Genomic DNA, 18,017 nt, shown 5'->3' with positions numbered 1-18,017 from the left:
TGAATTTAATTGAACTATCATTCTAGTTTTTTTTACAAATCGACTTTCTTCACGTTGCAGAAAAAATAAATATTGTGGAGTCGCATGTATAGAATGCGTCAATTGCTCATATATAACTTTTTTCTTACGTAAACTGAATTTAATTGAACTATCATTCTAGTTTTTTTACAAATCGACTTTCTTCACGTTGCAGAAAAATAAATATTGTGGAGTCGCATGTATAGAATGCGTCAATTGCTCATATATAACTTTTTTCTTACGTAAACTGAATTTAATTGAACTATCATTCTAGTTTTTTTACAAATCGACTTTCTTCACGTTGCAGAAAAATTAAATATATTGTGGAGTCGCATGTATAGAATGCGTCAATTGCTCATATATAACTTTTTTCTTACGTAAACTGAATTTAATTGAACTATCATTCTAGTTTTTTTTACAAATCGACTTTCTTCACGTTGCAGAAAAATAAATATTGTGGAGTCGCATGTATAGAATGCGTCAATTGCTCATATATAACTTTTTTCTTACGTAAACTGAATTTAATTGAACTATCATTCTAGTTTTTTTTACAAATCGACTTTCTTCACGTTGCAGAAAAAATAAATATTGTGGAGTCGCATGTTATAGAATGCGTCAATTGCTCATATATAACTTTTTTCTTACGTAAACTGAATTTAATTGAACTATCATTCTATTTTTTTACAAATCGACTTTCTTCACGTTGCAGAAAAATAAATATTGTGGAGTCGCATGTATAGAATGCGTCAATTGCTCATATATAACTTTTTTCTTACGTAAACTGAATTTAATTGAACTATCATTCTAGTTTTTTTACAAATCGACTTTCTTCACGTTGCAGAAAAATAAATATTGTGGAGTCGCATGTATAGAATGCGTCAATTGCTCATATATAACTTTTTTCTTACGTAAACTGAATTTTAATTGAACTATCATTCTAGTTTTTTTACAAATCGACTTTCTTCACGTTGCAGAAAAATAAATATTGTGGAGTCGCATGTATAGAATGCGTCAATTGCTCATATATAACTTTTTTCTTACGTAAACTGAATTTAATTGAAACTATCATTCTAGTTTTTTTACAAATCGACTTTCTTCACGTTGCAGAAAAATAAATATTGTGGAGTCGCATGTATAGAATGCGTCAATTGCTCATATATAACTTTTTTCTTACGTAAACTGAATTTAATTGAACTATCATTCTAGTTTTTTTACAAATCGACTTTCTTCACGTTGCAGAAAAATAAAATATTGTGGAGTCGCATGTATAGAATGCGTCAATTGCTCATATATATAACTTTTTTCTTACGTAAACTGAATTTAATTGAACTATCATTCTAGTTTTTTTACAAATCGACTTTCTTCACGTTGCAGAAAAATAAATATTGTGGAGTCGCATGTATAGAATGCGTCAATTGCTCTTATATAACTTTTTTCTTACGTAAACTGAATTTAATTGAACTATCATTCTAGTTTTTTTACAAATCGACTTTCTTCACGTTGCAGAAAAATAAATATTGTGGAGTCGCATGTATAGAATGCGTCAATTGCTCATATATAACTTTTTCTTACGTAAACTGAATTTAATTGAAACTATCATTCTAGTTTTTTTACAAATCGACTTTCTTCACGTTGCAGAAAAATAAATATTGTGGAGTCGCATGTATAGAATGCGTCAATTGCTCATATATAACTTTTTTCTTACGTAAACTGAATTTAATTGAACTATCATTCTAGTTTTTTTACAAATCGACTTTCTTCACGTTGCAGAAAAAAATAAATATTGTGGAAGTCGCATGTATAGAATGCGTCAATTGCTCATATATAACTTTTTTCTTACGTAAACTGAATTTAATGAACTATCATTCTAGTTTTTTTACAAATCGACTTTCTTCACGTTGCAGAAAAAATAAATATTGTGGAGTCGCATGTATAGAATGCGTCAATTGCTCATATATAACTTTTTTCTTACGTAAACTGAATTTAATTGAACTATCATTCTAGTTTTTTTTACAAATCGACTTTCTTCACGTTGCAGAAAAATAAATATTGTGGAGTCGCATGTATAGAATGCGTCAATTGCTCATATATAAACTTTTTTCTTACGTAAACTGAATTTAATTGAACTATCATTCTAGTTTTTTTTACAAATCGACTTTCTTCACGTTGCAGAAAAAATAAATATTGTGGAGTCGCATGTATAGAATGCGTCAATTGCTCATATATAACTTTTTTCTTACGTAAACTGAATTTAATTGAAACTATCATTCTAGTTTTTTTTACAAATCGACTTTTCTTCACGTTGCAGAAAAATAAATATTGTGGAGTCGCATGTATAGAATGCGTCAATTGCTCATATATAACTTTTTTCTTACGTAAACTGAATTTAAATTGAACTATCATTCTAGTTTTTTTACAAATCGACTTTCTTCACGTTGCAGAAAAATAAATTATTGTGGAAGTCGCATGTATAGAATGCGTCAATTGCTCATATATAACTTTTTTCTTACGTAAACTGAATTTAATTGAACTATCATTCTAGTTTTTTTACAAATCGACTTTCTTCACGTTGCAGAAAAATAAATATTGTGGAGTCGCATGTATAGAATGCGTTCAATTGCTCATATATAACTTTTTCTTACGTAAACTGAATTTAATTGAACTATCATTCTAGTTTTTTTACAAATCGACTTTTTCTCACGTTGCAGAAAAATAAATATTGTGGAGTCGCATGTATAGAATGCGTCAATTGCTCATATATAACTTTTTTCTTACGTAAACTGAATTTAATTGAACTATCATTCTAGTTTTTTTACAAATCGACTTTCTTCACGTTGCAGAAAAATAAATATTGTGGAGTCGCATGTATAGAATGCGTCAATTGCTCATATATAACTTTTTTCTTACGTAAACTGAATTTAATTGAACTATCATTCTAGTGTTTTTACAAATCGACTTTCTTCACGTTGCAGAAAAATAAATATTGTGGAGTCGCATGTATAGAATGCGTCAATTGCTCATATATAACTTTTTTCTTACGTAAACTGAATTTTAATTGAACTATCATTCTAGTTTTTTTTACAAATCGACTTTCTTCACGTTGCAGAAAAATAAATATTGTGGAGTCGCATGTATAGAATGCGTCAATTTGCTCATATATAACTTTTTTCTTACGTAAACTGAATTTAATTGAACTATCATTCTAGTTTTTTTACAAATCGACTTTCTTCACGTTGCAGAAAAATAAATATTGTGGAGTCGCATGTATAGAATGCGTCAATTGCTAACTTTTTTCTTACGTAAACTGAATTTAATTGAACTATCATTCTAGTTTTTTTACAAATCGACTTTCTTCACGTTGCAGAAAAATAAATATTGTGGAGTCGCATGTATAGAATGCGTCAATTGCTCATATATAACTTTTTTCTTACGTAAACTGAATTTAATTGAACTATCATTCTAGTTTTTTACAAATCGACTTTCTTCACGTTGCAGAAAAATAAATATTGTGGAGTCGCATGTATAGAATGCGTCAATTGCTCATATATAACTTTTTTCTTACGTAAACTGAATTTAATTGAACTATCATTCTAGTTTTTTTACAAATCGACTTTCTTCACGTTGCAGAAAAATAAATATTGTGGAGTCGCATGTATAGAATGCGTCAATTGCTCATATATAACTTTTTTCTTACGTAAACTGAATTTAATTGAACTATCATTCTAGTTTTTTTACAAATCGACTTTCTTCAAGTTGCAGAAAAATAAATATTGTGGAGTCGCATGTATAGAATGCGTCAATTGCTCATATATAACTTTTTTCTTACGTAAACTGAATTTAATTGAACTATCATTCTAGTTTTTTTACAAATCGACTTTCTTCACGTTGCAGAAAAATAAATATTGTGGAGTCGCATGTATAGAATGCGTCAATTGCTCATATATAACTTTTTTCTTACGTAAACTGAATTTAATTGAACTATCATTCTAGTTTTTTTACAAATCGACTTTCTTCACGTTGCAGAAAAATAAATATTGTGGAGTCGCATGTATAGAATGCGTCAATTGCTCATATATAACTTTTTTCTTACGTAAACTGAATTTAATTGAACTATCATTCTAGTTTTTTTACAAATCGACTTTCTTCACGTTGCAGAAAAATAAATATTGTGGAGTCGCATGTATAGAATGCGTCAATTGCTCATATATAACTTTTTTCTTACGTAAACTGAATTTAATTGAACTATCATTCTAGTTTTTTTACAAATCGACTTTCTTCACGTTGCAGAAAATAAATATTGTGGAGTCGCATGTATAGAATGCGTCAATTGCTCATATATAACTTTTTTCTTACGTAAACTGAATTTAATTGAACTATCATTCTAGTTTTTTTACAAATCGACTTTCTTCACGTTTGCAAGAAAAAATAAATATTGTGGAGTCCGCATGTATAGAATGCGTCAATTGCTCATATATAACTTTTTTTCTTACGTAAACTGAATTTAATTGAAACTATCATTCTAGTTTTTTTTACAATCGACTTTCTTCACGTTGCAGAAAAATAAATATTGTGGAGTCGCATGTATAGAATGCGTCAATTGCTCATATATAACTTTTTTCTTACGTAAACTGAATTTAATTGAACTATCATTCTAGTTTTTTTACAAATCGACTTTCTTCACGTTGCAGAAAAATAAATATTGTGGAGTCGCATGTATAGAATGCGTCAATTGCTCATATATAACTTTTTTCTTACGTAAACTGAATTTAATTGAACTATCATTCTAGTTTTTTTACAAATCGACTTTCTTCACGTTGCAGAAAAATAAATATTGTGGAGTCGCATGTATAGAATGCGTCAATTGCTCATATATAACTTTTTTCTTACGTAAACTGAATTTAATTGAACTATCATTCTAGTTTTTTTACAAATCGACTTTCTTCACGTTGCAGAAAAATAAATATTGTGGAGTCGCATGTATAGAATGCGTCAATTGCTCATATATAACTTTTTTTCTTACGTAAACTGAATTTAATTGAACTATCATTCTAGTTTTTTTACAAATCGACTTTTCTTCACGTTGCAGAAAAATAAATATTGTGGAGTCGCATGTATAGAATGCGTCAATTGCTCATATATAAACTTTTTTCTTACGTAAACTGAATTTAATTGAAACTATCATTCTAGTTTTTTTTACAAATCGACTTTCTTCACGTTGCAGAAAAAATAAATATTGTGAGTCGCATGTATAGAAATGCGTCAATTGCTCATATATAAACTTTTTTTCTTACGTAAACTGAATTTAATTGAACTATCATTCTAGTTTTTTTACAAATCGACTTTCTTCACGTTGCAGAAAAATAAATATTGTGGAGTCGCATGTATAGAATGCGTCAATTGCTCATATATAAACTTTTTTTCTTACGTAAACTGAATTTAATTGAACTATCATTCTAGTTTTTTTTACAAATCGACTTTCTTCACGTTGCAGAAAAAATAAATATGTTTTGGAGTCGCATGTATAGAATGCGTCAATTGCTCATATATAACTTTTTTCTTACGTAAACTGAATTTAATTGAACTATCATTCTAGTTTTTTTACAAATCGACTTTCTTCACGTTGCAGAAAAATAAATATTGTGTAGTCGCATGTATAGAATGCGTCAATTGCTCATATATAACTTTTTTCTTACGTAAACTGAATTTAATTGAACTATCATTCTAGTTTTTTTACAAATCGACTTTCTTCACGTTGCAGAAAAATAAATATTGTAGTTCGCATGTATAGAATGCGTCAATTGCTCATATATAACTTTTTTCTTACGTAAACTGAATTTAATTGAACTATCATTCTAGTTTTTTTACAAATCGACTTTCTTCACGTTGCAGAAAAATAAATATTGTGGAGTCGCATGTATAGAATGCGTCAATTGCTCATATATAACTTTTTTCTTACGTAAACTGAATTTATTGAACTATCATTCTAGTTTTTTTTACAAATCGACTTTCTTCACGTTGCAGAAAAATAAATATTGTGGAGTCGCATGTATATAGAATGCGTCATGCTCAATATATAACTTTTTTCTTACGTAAACTGAATTTAATTGAACTATCATTCTAGTTTTTTTACAAATCGACTTTCTTCACGTTGCAGAAAAATAAATATTGTGGAGTCGCATGTATAGAATGCGTCAATTGCTCATATATAACTTTTTTCTTTACGTAAACTGAATTTAATTGAACTATCATTCTAGTTTTTTTACAAATCGACTTTCTTCACGTTGCAGAAAAATAATATTGCGGAGTCGCATGTATAGAATGCGTCAATTGCTCATATATAACTTTTTTCTTACGTAAACTGAATTTAATTGAACTATCATTCTAGTTTTTTTACAAATCGACTTTCTTCACGTTGCAGAAAAATAAATATTGTGGAGTCGCATGTATAGAATGCGTCAATTGCTCATATATAACTTTTTTCTTACGTAAACTGAATTTAATTGAACTATCATTCTAGTTTTTTTACAAATCGACTTTCTTCACGTTGCAGAAAAATAAATATTGTGGTAGTAGTCCGCATGTATAGAATGCGTCAATTGCTCATATATAACTTTTTTCTTACGTAAACTGAATTTAATTGAACTATCATTCTAGTTTTTTTACAAATCGACTTTCTTTCTTTTCTTCACGTTGCAGAAAAATAAATATTGTGGAGTCGCATGTATAGAATGCGTCAATTGCTCATATATAACTTTTTTTCTTACGTAAACTGAATTTAATTGAACTATCATTCTAGTTCTTTTACAAATTGACTTTCTTCACGTTGCAGGAAAAAGGAAATATTGAATTATCTTTACCCTTGAGATTCGTTTCCGTTTTTAAAACTATTCTTCTCGCATATGCATGATGAAATATTGAATTTTTAATTCCGTAAGATTATAAATTTTATGTTAACCTAACAATATTAAAATATATAGTGGTTTTGTTGAATTCTAAATTAAAGCAGTATAAGAGAGCAGAGAATAATTAAACTTACATATAAGCTTTAATGGACTTTCTCGTTTTGTTAATAATCTTAGGAAATTATAATTTAGAGTAGTTAAGTGGTCAAGAAAGCTATAACGTATGAAACATCCAAAGTGATATGGACATGTTTATGATTGTAGTACTTCTGTGTGTTAAAAAACTTTTTGAAAATTTCCTAGAAAGGGTGACATATTTTACATTCTATCATTATTCTTGATTATCAGTATATTTTTAAGGGATTAACTTATGTTATAAGAGCTATTTATAGAAATCCTAGCTATAAAAACATCACACTAATGTAAAATGTACTAATGTAATGTAAAAAGCAATGAATATATTAAATTTTGATATTTTAAAATCTGATGACAAACTTACCAGCTATACGAATAGATTGATACTACAGAAAGAGATCTGACAGTTTTATATTATATAAACACTAAAATCTCATGTTTCGCCAATTATCTTTAGTTAATGATGCATAGCTAAATACGTAAAAACCACGTCAAGAACTCCTGCATTTTATGAAGAACTTAGCTGTAATGAGGAAAAGTGATAAATGATACTGTGAGGCATTGCTAATGCACATGTTTCTTATTATTTGAACTTCCACAATAGGTCATAAAAAGTGTCTTGTTAGTTCGGGGATTCTAAAAGCTACTGAAGTTTACAAATTAAGCGTTTCCCACAGCGTAATTTGCACTAGTCCTGATAATTTAATGTTTATGGCAAAAGTAATGGCTTAACGAGAAAGAATTTCCAAACGCGATGTTCACTTCTCACAAACCGCGGTTTGTCTGGCGTTTCCCCGTATTATAAAAAGGATTGAACACCAACAATACCATCGCAAATTGGCCCATTTTAGACGAGCTACGATGATAACGTGTAAGAAATCACTTATCGACCTGTCTCTTTTTTTCCAGCTGTGAGATAAAAATTCAAACTCTTTTACTGCCAATAATACCTTTTTTTAGCAAAAGCACGACTAGCTTTTTGAAGACCAATTTGGCTTCAGAACGTGAAAATTTTAAAAAAGAGAAGCAGTGGTGAGTCTGGTCAAAGGGATTAGAGTGTCAGAATCCCACCATACAAGTAAGTGTGTTTCTCGATTTATCCAAAACATTCTAGTGTGTTTTACCCATAATACTGCTTAACAAACTAGAATAGCATGGCATTCTACCTGTTCCACTGTCGTGGATTAGATCATTTTTAAGAAACAGAACACATATTGTCAAAAATGCAGATCACATTTCAAGTCCAATGGGTTTTGAGCTACGGGGTTCCTCAAGGTTCCATCCTCAGTTCTTTTAATTTTATACTAGTTTATGCCAATGACATTAAGTCGTACTTTCTTTATAGGAATCTCATACTGCATGCCGATTACACGACTCTCTTTTTCAACAAAAATCAAAGGAAATTTTGGAACAACAAGCTTTTGTTGACAACAGCTGGGTCCAAAACTTATACAGCCCCAACTTTAAATCATATTTCCCAAAATCAAATTTTCTCAATTTTGCCGTGAGATCAATGGACTTTAAGTGGAGCTTTCCATCATGTTGGGAGTCTCCACACTAGTAGAAGTTTATTTCTCCAAATTCCTTGGAATATATCTTGATGGTGGTTTGACATGGCGTGTTCACATTGATTCAGGTTGCTCAAAAGTTGCAGGCTGGTAATCAATAAGTTTTAATAATCCTTTGTAATCTTTATAATAGTCTGGTTATTATTATAAACATGATTTGAAACATTGTCCTAATACTGCTCTTTATGTTACTACCTGTATTTTTATTTATTATTCATCCTTCGTAATACTATTATATATTTGTTGAAATTGTAGCTGACGCCTATGAGCTTTCCTTTAATTATTATGTTACTGGACTCTCAGTTTTTCAACAAGTATATTGACTATTTGTCGATCTTTTTTTGTGTGCATTTTTTATTTGTTTTTTTTATAAATAGCTGCCACATGACTTGACAACGTAGCAGTTTTAATTTCTAAGAAATTATTTACATGTACCTTGTTTGTATATAAAGGAATGAATATTTCATTATTTTCAAATATTAATTATTTTCAAATAACATGTGGTGTTTATGTTTAAGGTCTTTAGACAAGTACTGCTCAAGTCAGCTACAGATGGATTACGGTGTGATGTAAGCATACCTTTCCTACGGAGAGATTTTGTGGAGAGCATTTTGTAGAAAACACAACCAAATTTTGAGTTTTCAAGCTTAAACAAAAGTAATCAGAAAATAGTCAACATCAACTTCAGAGGGTCGTGCCAACTAGGTTTAAAAAAATTGCAATCTGTTGACTCGATCATGTCTATACATTTTGGAAGCAGATTTATTCTGCATATCAAAATGTGCCCTGACTAGAGGCCGAGACGTACATAGACCACCCTACATAGTAGGAACTAAGACATTTTATAGCATCGATAAGTTTTTTAGATTATAGTTGGGAAATCTAAAATATAGGTGGAGAGATTTGGTGAATAAGCAGTATGCATCAATGATAAGATTGTATGTCTGAAGGTAGTACTGTGAACGTATGTAAAAAGTATAGGTTAATCCGGTTTGAATTTTGCCATATATCTGTTACGTTTCCATGGAATTTGACTTTGACTTTTGAATTGTTAAAAGTTTTAAGGCAAGACTCTAAAATGTGTATATCTATGATACCATTTCCCTGATGTAGTTCCCATACATGGGCATTTAAAAACTGGGTTAAAACCCTAAAATGAGACCAACGCTGTTTATCAGTGCGTCTCTCTGTGATACAAGAGACGTACAAACAAAAATAGTTCTATTTTATTAAGTACAATATTTACAGGTACATGTATCAGTAATTTATAGCATTGTCAGAACGTACCTTTGAAATTACAGCAAAAGCAATTTGGAAAACTCAAAATGTAGTATCATGCATAATTATTAAAAATTTAAAATAATCGATTAGAAAGTAATGCATAAAATGTTTGTAACAAATCAAATAATTAAGGAATTATAGGTGCCTTTTAATTTTGGGGGCACAACAAATATGGGAACGATAAGCATATATACAGCAACGTTAAGTAAACTATACATTATGTATGGTAGGCTACTATAGCTTGTAAAATAGTTCCTAAATTCCAGTTCCATATTTTAGTTTATTGTATAGTTCCAGGATTATATACCATGAATTTTGATATTCATTATGGCCTAACAAAATTTCATTTTGTTTTGCTTTAGGCTTAATTTCCATAGTAAAAGTTTGTTTGTAATAAAATATTGTTTAACGTTTAATGACTTAAAAAGGTAAAGTATTGCAATTATTCGTTTTTAAGTATAACATCCGAAGTAAACTTTTTTAAAGGTTGTTAATTAACGGTTTGGAACGTTTTCATAGTAATTATTATTTCTTAAATATTCGAAAACAAAGTAATACGAACAAAAGTCCATAGGGTTTGCAAGTCTTTTCAAAAAGGTATTTCTGATAATATTTCTTTGAACAGTACTTATATAACAGTAGCGAACTGCTATTACTGATGACATAATTCTCAGGCAAGATTAGCAAGTAAAATCTAAGATTGCATTTGGAATGTTTATCCAGTAATTGTCTGAGTCAAACTTTAAAAAGTTATAACGACTTTTCCCGAAAATATTCTCTTATAGAAAGTATCAGTGCGTAGTTTTGTAGTTTTGCAAATAAATCCCTACATCAAATATTGAAGCAATTGATAAAGTCAATCTTCCGGTCTCGTCAACCAATATTATATTAAGTTATGTAACAAACTAAGTTTTCATAAAATTACCGTTTAGAACAAGATGACAAGATTTGCTAGTGTAAATTGACTGACTATTATTACGGTGCTGGCTAAGGTTCCAGTTTTTCTCAATGATCGTTGAGAGAAACCAATACATGTAGCCTTCTCCCCAAGTCCCCCCCCTCACAAACTCCCAAGTTAACTGTGGGATGTAGAGTTCGATGATTACACGAACTGTAATGGCTCGTATACCTCCCATAGAAACAGTTGTGATTGAAACAATATAAGATGTATTACTGAGAATATCGATGAAGCGCGGCAAATTCCTCTGATGTACTACTTGCCAGTGGCACAGTATAACGGGGACGGCGGCGTAGTGGTTTGTCTCAAGATAACAGAGTCCATGCAAGGTCGAGCGTGACTGCCGCTTGGATGGGTGACTGCTGAGCGATCCCGTCCTTGCAAGCAGCCCGCCTACCCGGCCATTGGTGGTGGTTTGGAGGTTATCTCTAGTTGGAAATGTTAGAGATTTCTTAGTCCTAACTTCACCTCAAGTTTTATCTGCTTGTACAAATACCATTTTATAATTGTTATGTTGTTGACACGGTTTCGATAAATCAAGACGAAAGTTAAAAAACTGGATTTTACGAATTTACCCCTGGTAAAATCATCCGAAGTTATCCGGTATCACAAACACACTTTGAAAAAAAGAACTCACTCTCTGTATTGCCAATTTTCAAAGCGACTTCCTAATTGAAAACTTTAGCACCTCCTTAGTTGAATTAAACGAATGATTAAAAATAGTACTTAATATAAATACCCCATGTACGACGCGGATAATTACTACTCAAAATGTATTGTTTATCAGGGACGTTCTTCACCAAAGAAATGTGTATTAATCAATATTTACTATATTGGTTTAGCCTACACTTCTACTATTAAAAACATTAAGTAAATTAATTTGAAACCACACAGGTTGTAGTTTGATTTTCAACGACTACCTAATCATAAATGTAAAAGATTTTTACTATAAAATACGTAAGCAATTTAGAATTGTTTGTTTTGTCTCTATTTAATTACATATTTCAATTCAATTTAAAGTTTTATTATAATAAATGATAGGATGGTAAAGGATAGTTCTTATGTAAACATAACGTTCAATAATTGAGCTAATACTGCAATGGTGAAGAATTGTTATATTATTGCAGGGCATTGTATATTTATCTTGTTTTAAAGTGTAGAAAATTAAGCATACTTAACACTGATTCGGCTTAGTTTGTTGCAAAACTCTGAAACTGTGAGGCAAACATGTTAATTTATTATGGACTGTCAACCCCAAGAATTTCACTGAAGAGCCAAGACGAAGAGAATTTCCCTCGGTGATACCAAACCCTTTTAGTGATATTATCACTGGATTTTTATTCCTAGTCAAAAATTGATTAAAATAAGTTTTATTTGCATTTAAAATTGCTTAAAATGTTTCATTAAACTTAATTCTTACATAAACAAAAATTAGTTCTATGATAGCACATTTCCAACCATACAATTTGGCTTGCCGTAATTCTTATCTCAATTTATTTTGACGTGACAACGTCTTAAATTAGGTTGCGGCTCGGAGTCACTCATGAAAAAGTGTAACGCCCGGTAACGTTACGATGCCCGTCCAGTGGGTCCGCCGCACGGGATAAAGCAGATAACTATGTTTATTCGTGAAAATGTGGAGTGCTTAGATTCGTCATTTACAAACAACTACAAGAATAAAGGTAAATAATTGTACACTGATATTTCATTATCGTAAACTATGATTGATTGATTAATTGTTAGATTGACACAAAAAGTTGAGAAACTGAGTTTATAGGTTATGTCATACTATTGACAAATGTTGATAGTGTTAAGTAAATTATTAGTTTAAATCACTCTGCAATCAATCGTAATTCAGTCGATTGAGAAGAAACAGCGCGTTATTGCTAGTCAAACATAACAGTGCGACCAAACAAACGAACTAAACCGACCAATCACCACGCGCGGAGTTAGAATTTAAACTGTGTTTAGCAAGAATTTCAAATTCCAATTTTGGTAAATGTTTTATTCAACTTTACCATTTACAATAACAAATTTTAATTAATTTCAAATTATGTACAATGTTTTAGTAAACAAAATATATTTCTATAGTTAAAATTTGTGCAATTCTTATTTTCATTCAATTCCTTGTTCCTATTGTGCAATTTAATAATATTTATATCAATAAATATTCTACCGAGAAAAAAAGACGTTGTCACGTAAAATCTTTCGCCCGTTAAAACCGACTTTTTTACAGGCAACCATAATTTTTTTTATTTGTGATTTACTGCTGTCTGATCTGCCCACTGGTCATCTCGAGATTTAAATGAGTAATAGATTGAACATATTGGGTGCATCCCCAGCGAAACCTTTTTACGCGACACGTGGTGTGGCGTACACCTACTTTGTATTTTTTGTCTATTTAATTAGACTTAACATTACACTAATTTGTTATATATTTTAGCATTATAATATACATTTCAATACTACTCATAATGGATAAAGCGTTTTATAATATTTAGAATTAATTATATACTTGTTATTTTTGTAAAGGTATTGCATACAGTACAACAGCATAAAATGTAATAACATATGTTATTATTATATATATATATATATATAAAATGTGTGTGTGTGTGTGTGTGTGTGTGTGTGTGTGTGTGTGTGTGTGTGTGTGTAAAGTATTTAAAATAAATTGTATTTTGTTGACACATTTCTCTCGTTTCACAGTGGACAAGTAAATTATTACCCGGAACTCGGCATTATTTATGTGACGTGTGAAATGACAGCGTAAAACTAAGTTTTCACAGTGACGGTCAGTGCACTGGATTGCACAATGCCAACACAATCACATGTGTGACCATTGTAATCTGCAATATTCACATGAGATTCAATAATCCTAGTTCACATCAATGTGGCTGACCACTGTCTCTAACTCTCATCCATGATTGGGGCTGGGATCGTGCGCAACTTCATAGGGTTAACAAGAGTCTAGATGCAGAGAAGAATGGAATCCTAATGACGAGCATCTCACAAGTCACCAGATTTTAGAGGATGGACTTCTCTAACAAACATAAATAAAAGCGAATTGTGTTTGGCTACAAAAAATTTAAAGTTCTATCAAATGTTTTCAGGACTAATTTCTCTGATTCTAATCACATTATTCAAAACCGCTTTCGCAGCAATAAAAACTGACGCAGTTGTCAGAGTTTTCAGATCAGCCATCTTCAGAGAAGCTCTGGAACGCTTTGAGAGCTCCAAAATTCACTGATGGGATTGTATGGTGGATACTGCACACCCGAAGCACGACACATAAAAATGTGGCATGCCGCTTTTGTATCACCAGTGAATGATAATTTTTGACAAATTTTTCTGGAAACGTGCTTTTGTAATTACCCTACTAAAATCCCAATGCACTGCGACTCTTATTGTTCTATTTACATCCAATTGTTTTTATTATAAACTCTGTAAAATAATAAACTGATGGTATGATAAAAAACTGCAGCACATATTTAGTAAATATATTAGTAACAATTTGTTTTATCAATAACTCTCTTAAAAAGCAACCAGACTTTGTTGGATGATAATTTTTTGAATATTGAAAACATTGAAACTAGATGTCGGTCAGTGCGTCTTTTTCGTTTTCCAGTCAGTCTGAAGTAAAATGGCGTCCGATCAACAAAAGGCGTTTTGTGTGTTGCAGTTTGCCAAGGATGAGTCAGTTGTTTCGGTCCAGCGTGCTTTTCGTCGTCGTTTCGGCATTTATCCGCCTTCACCTAAAAAACATTCGTCGGTGGTATCGCCAATTTGAAGAGAAAGGGTGCTTGTGCAAAAGTAAAAGTTCAGGCCGACCTCGCACTTCTGACGAAATGGTGGAATCAGTTCGGAAAAACGTATGAGCGCAGTCCACGAACGTCTACTCGCCGTGCAAGCAGACAACTGGGTATGCCTCACATGACTGTCTAGCGAGTGTTAAGACGTCGTTTGCTGTACAAACCATACAGACTAAAATTAGTACACGCTCTCCGGGTTGGTGATAAAAGGAAACGTGTTGAATTTAGTAATGCTCTAGTGGAGGACATGGAAGTGGATACATTTTTATCACGATTAATTTTCAGTGATGAACCAACATTTCATACTAGTGATAAAGTAAACCGACATAACGTGCGCATATGGGGACTCGAACAACCTCACGAACGTTATTCAGCATAAACGGAGAGGGGATGACTCTTTGCATGTGAACACGTGTTTCATCGGCTCTTACTTTTATGTCTAATTTTCACGTACTTTTTCGTCACAGTATTTATTTAAAGTTATATAAGTTTTTAAAGAATTTCTTCCACTTCGTTTTTAGTGTAATAGTTGCGGGTAAACTGGCCCGAAGAGTTTTTATTATTTTATAAAAAAGATTTTATGTTTCGGTCGCCACCGCATCTGAGGTCGGGAGCGAAGGGCAAACCCGTTCCCTTATCTACAACTGATAAGAGTAAACCTACCTTCCAGCGCTCATTATCAGCGTCATCAGCGATAACTTCGACCGGATCCACAACAATGGCAAAGCTCTGATAAAAACACGGGAGGTCTCGATTCGGTATCTGTGGAGAGTTGCGTCAATTCTTATCTGTCGAGCGCGGGTGTAATCACTGAGCTTGTTCAGCGCCTCGGAGACAAAATAAAGGACATTGTGGAGGTAGCGGTACGAGCTGCGTTAGCTACCTTCCAAGAAGAGTTGAAGAGGCTGCATGACGAGTTGGTCACCGTGACAGCAAGAGTAGGCGAGCTGGAGGATCGAGTGCTGGATAAGACGGACGATCTTGAACAATATCAAAGGCGGGATAACCCTGAGAATCTTTGGCATACAGGAGACCAAGGGCGAAGACACGGACAAGCTGGGTAGTCGAGTTGTGTCGGGAGAAGCTGGGAGTGGAGTTGTCCGATGCGGCGATTCACCGGAGTCATCGCATCGGTCAACAGTCCAGGCAAAAACAGTGAAGGGAAGCAGCTGCCTCGCCCTATTATTGGTGAGGTTTACCACCTACCGGCAGCGCCAGCAAGTGTATGCTTCGAAGAAGAAGTTAAAAGGGCTCAGGAGTTACCATCCGCGAAGATCTGACCGCACGCAGGATGGAGGTGTTCCGGGCGGCAGTAGCTCAGCACGGGCCGAGGAAACACTTGGACGCTGGATGGTCGTGTGTTCTGTGGGTTGATCGGGGCGGCAGGAAAGGTGTTGGTACTCGGCTGGCGGACCTCGCATCGAACTCAACAGGCACCAAGTAAATCGTTTGTTGTATCTATCAAGTTATTTTAGTTTTCATTTCTTTGTTCCTTTTATTACTTTTGGTTCATAAAATTATTATATAAATATTACCTTATTTTTTTTTTTTTTTTTTAAGAATATGAGTATAATTTAATTTTACATATACACATTTTATTTATTCCAAATAAACTTTAAAAAGGAAATATCATAATATAACTATTTCGTTTAATAATACAAATAATTTCTGTAAATGCTACAATTAATAATCAGTCTATATTATATGTTTAGTTCCAATATTATTTTATTAATATAAATTTTTATTTTGTTATTAAATAGTACTTCTACTAATGAAATAGTCTAAGTATTCCGTTTATCTAAACACGTACGGTACTTCATAAAATCGTATAATAATTGTTATTTATATTAGGCTATTCTATCCAAGTTTACAGTAAAATAATATTTTTGCAATAGATTTTCCACCGTTTACTATTTTTTTGTTTTACTAGAATAATAAAATATTGTATTTATATAATATATTTATTTCATAAATATGACTTTTATTTCGTTACACAATATTATTCTTTAAAACATTCAGAACAATAATTTTTTATACAAAACTATAATATTTTCTATTAAATCTCACATAACAATCAATAGTCATAATATATATACAAGTTTGTGGTAAATTGTAAATAATATTAGGTACTTATATCTAATGGTTAGTTATTGATTTTTTTATATTGTGAGTTTCTTTTTTTTTAAGTAAGTGGAAAGTCAACTGTGGTGTATTTATTTATACTACTAATTTTAGCATTATTGATATGGTTTTGTTTATTTTAGTTGATTAGATTGTATTTATTTGAGCTGATGGATCTATGTTGTGTTACTGTATGTTACTTATGTGGTCATATATAGCCCTTTTTTCGAATAATGTTAGTTTTAAGTTTTGTAAATTAAAACTACACACGGTGAAGTTGGAAATGTGTGTGTGTGTTGCATGAAAGGGTTGTCTGCAGTGACGCAGCCACGGTCTGTCGGTCGCGGCCCGCGGGGGCCTCGCGGCGTCGTGTTGTGGTGCTGGCGTCTGACGGTGCTGCCCCGAGCCAGCGCGTGCTTCCGTCAGCCCTCCCAGATCTTCTCTGCCAATCTCTCACTCCTTTCTCAAACTTCTTAAAGGCAGCTCATGTCAATGCACAATCTCTTTATGGCCACATTGATGAATTTCGTTCCATGTTTCAACCATCTCCTGTTGACATTATTCTAATTTCAGAAACCTGGCTGAAACCTCACTTAAGTGACAGAAGTGTCGAGCTTCCAGGTTTTAACCTGTACAGAAATGATCGCCTGCACAAAGGTGGTGGCGGGGGTAGCTGTGTACGTCAGGTCACACTTCCTTGTCTCTGTCCTGCTATCATCCGATACATCCAGAGATGGACGGCCAGAATACATGTTTCTGGACGTCTGTGTTAATGGAACACACATTTTAATTGCTGTTTGTTACAGAGCTCCTCACCTGGGCTACATGGCTGAGTTTGAACATGATCTTCTGGGTTTTTTGGCTCACTACAGTCATGTTATTGTGATGGGAGATTTTAATACTGATTTACTTGGACCAATTACTTATGACCCAAACTTTTTTAACTAATATGTTTTACTCGTGTAACATGAACCTTCCTCTGCAAGCCACTCACCACACTGAGACTGCCGACACCTGGCTTGATATCATTGCTGTCTGTGACCAAACCCTGGTTGCGCACCACGGGCAACTTCCTGCTCCTGGCCTTTCCAAACATGACCTTATTTTTCTTGCTTATAAACTAAGAACTCCCAAGATCGAACCAAAAAGTTATTGTTTTATAGAAACTACAAAAATATCAATCTTTATTCCCTGCTTATTCGATGCTTCTATAACTCCATGG

This window comes from Homalodisca vitripennis, unplaced genomic scaffold, assembly GCF_021130785.1.
Source record: "Homalodisca vitripennis isolate AUS2020 unplaced genomic scaffold, UT_GWSS_2.1 ScUCBcl_1547;HRSCAF=5296, whole genome shotgun sequence".
Lineage (NCBI taxonomy): Eukaryota > Metazoa > Arthropoda > Insecta > Hemiptera > Cicadellidae > Homalodisca > Homalodisca vitripennis.
The sequence above is the reverse complement of the archived record's forward strand: the minus strand, read 5'-3'. Positions refer to the sequence as shown.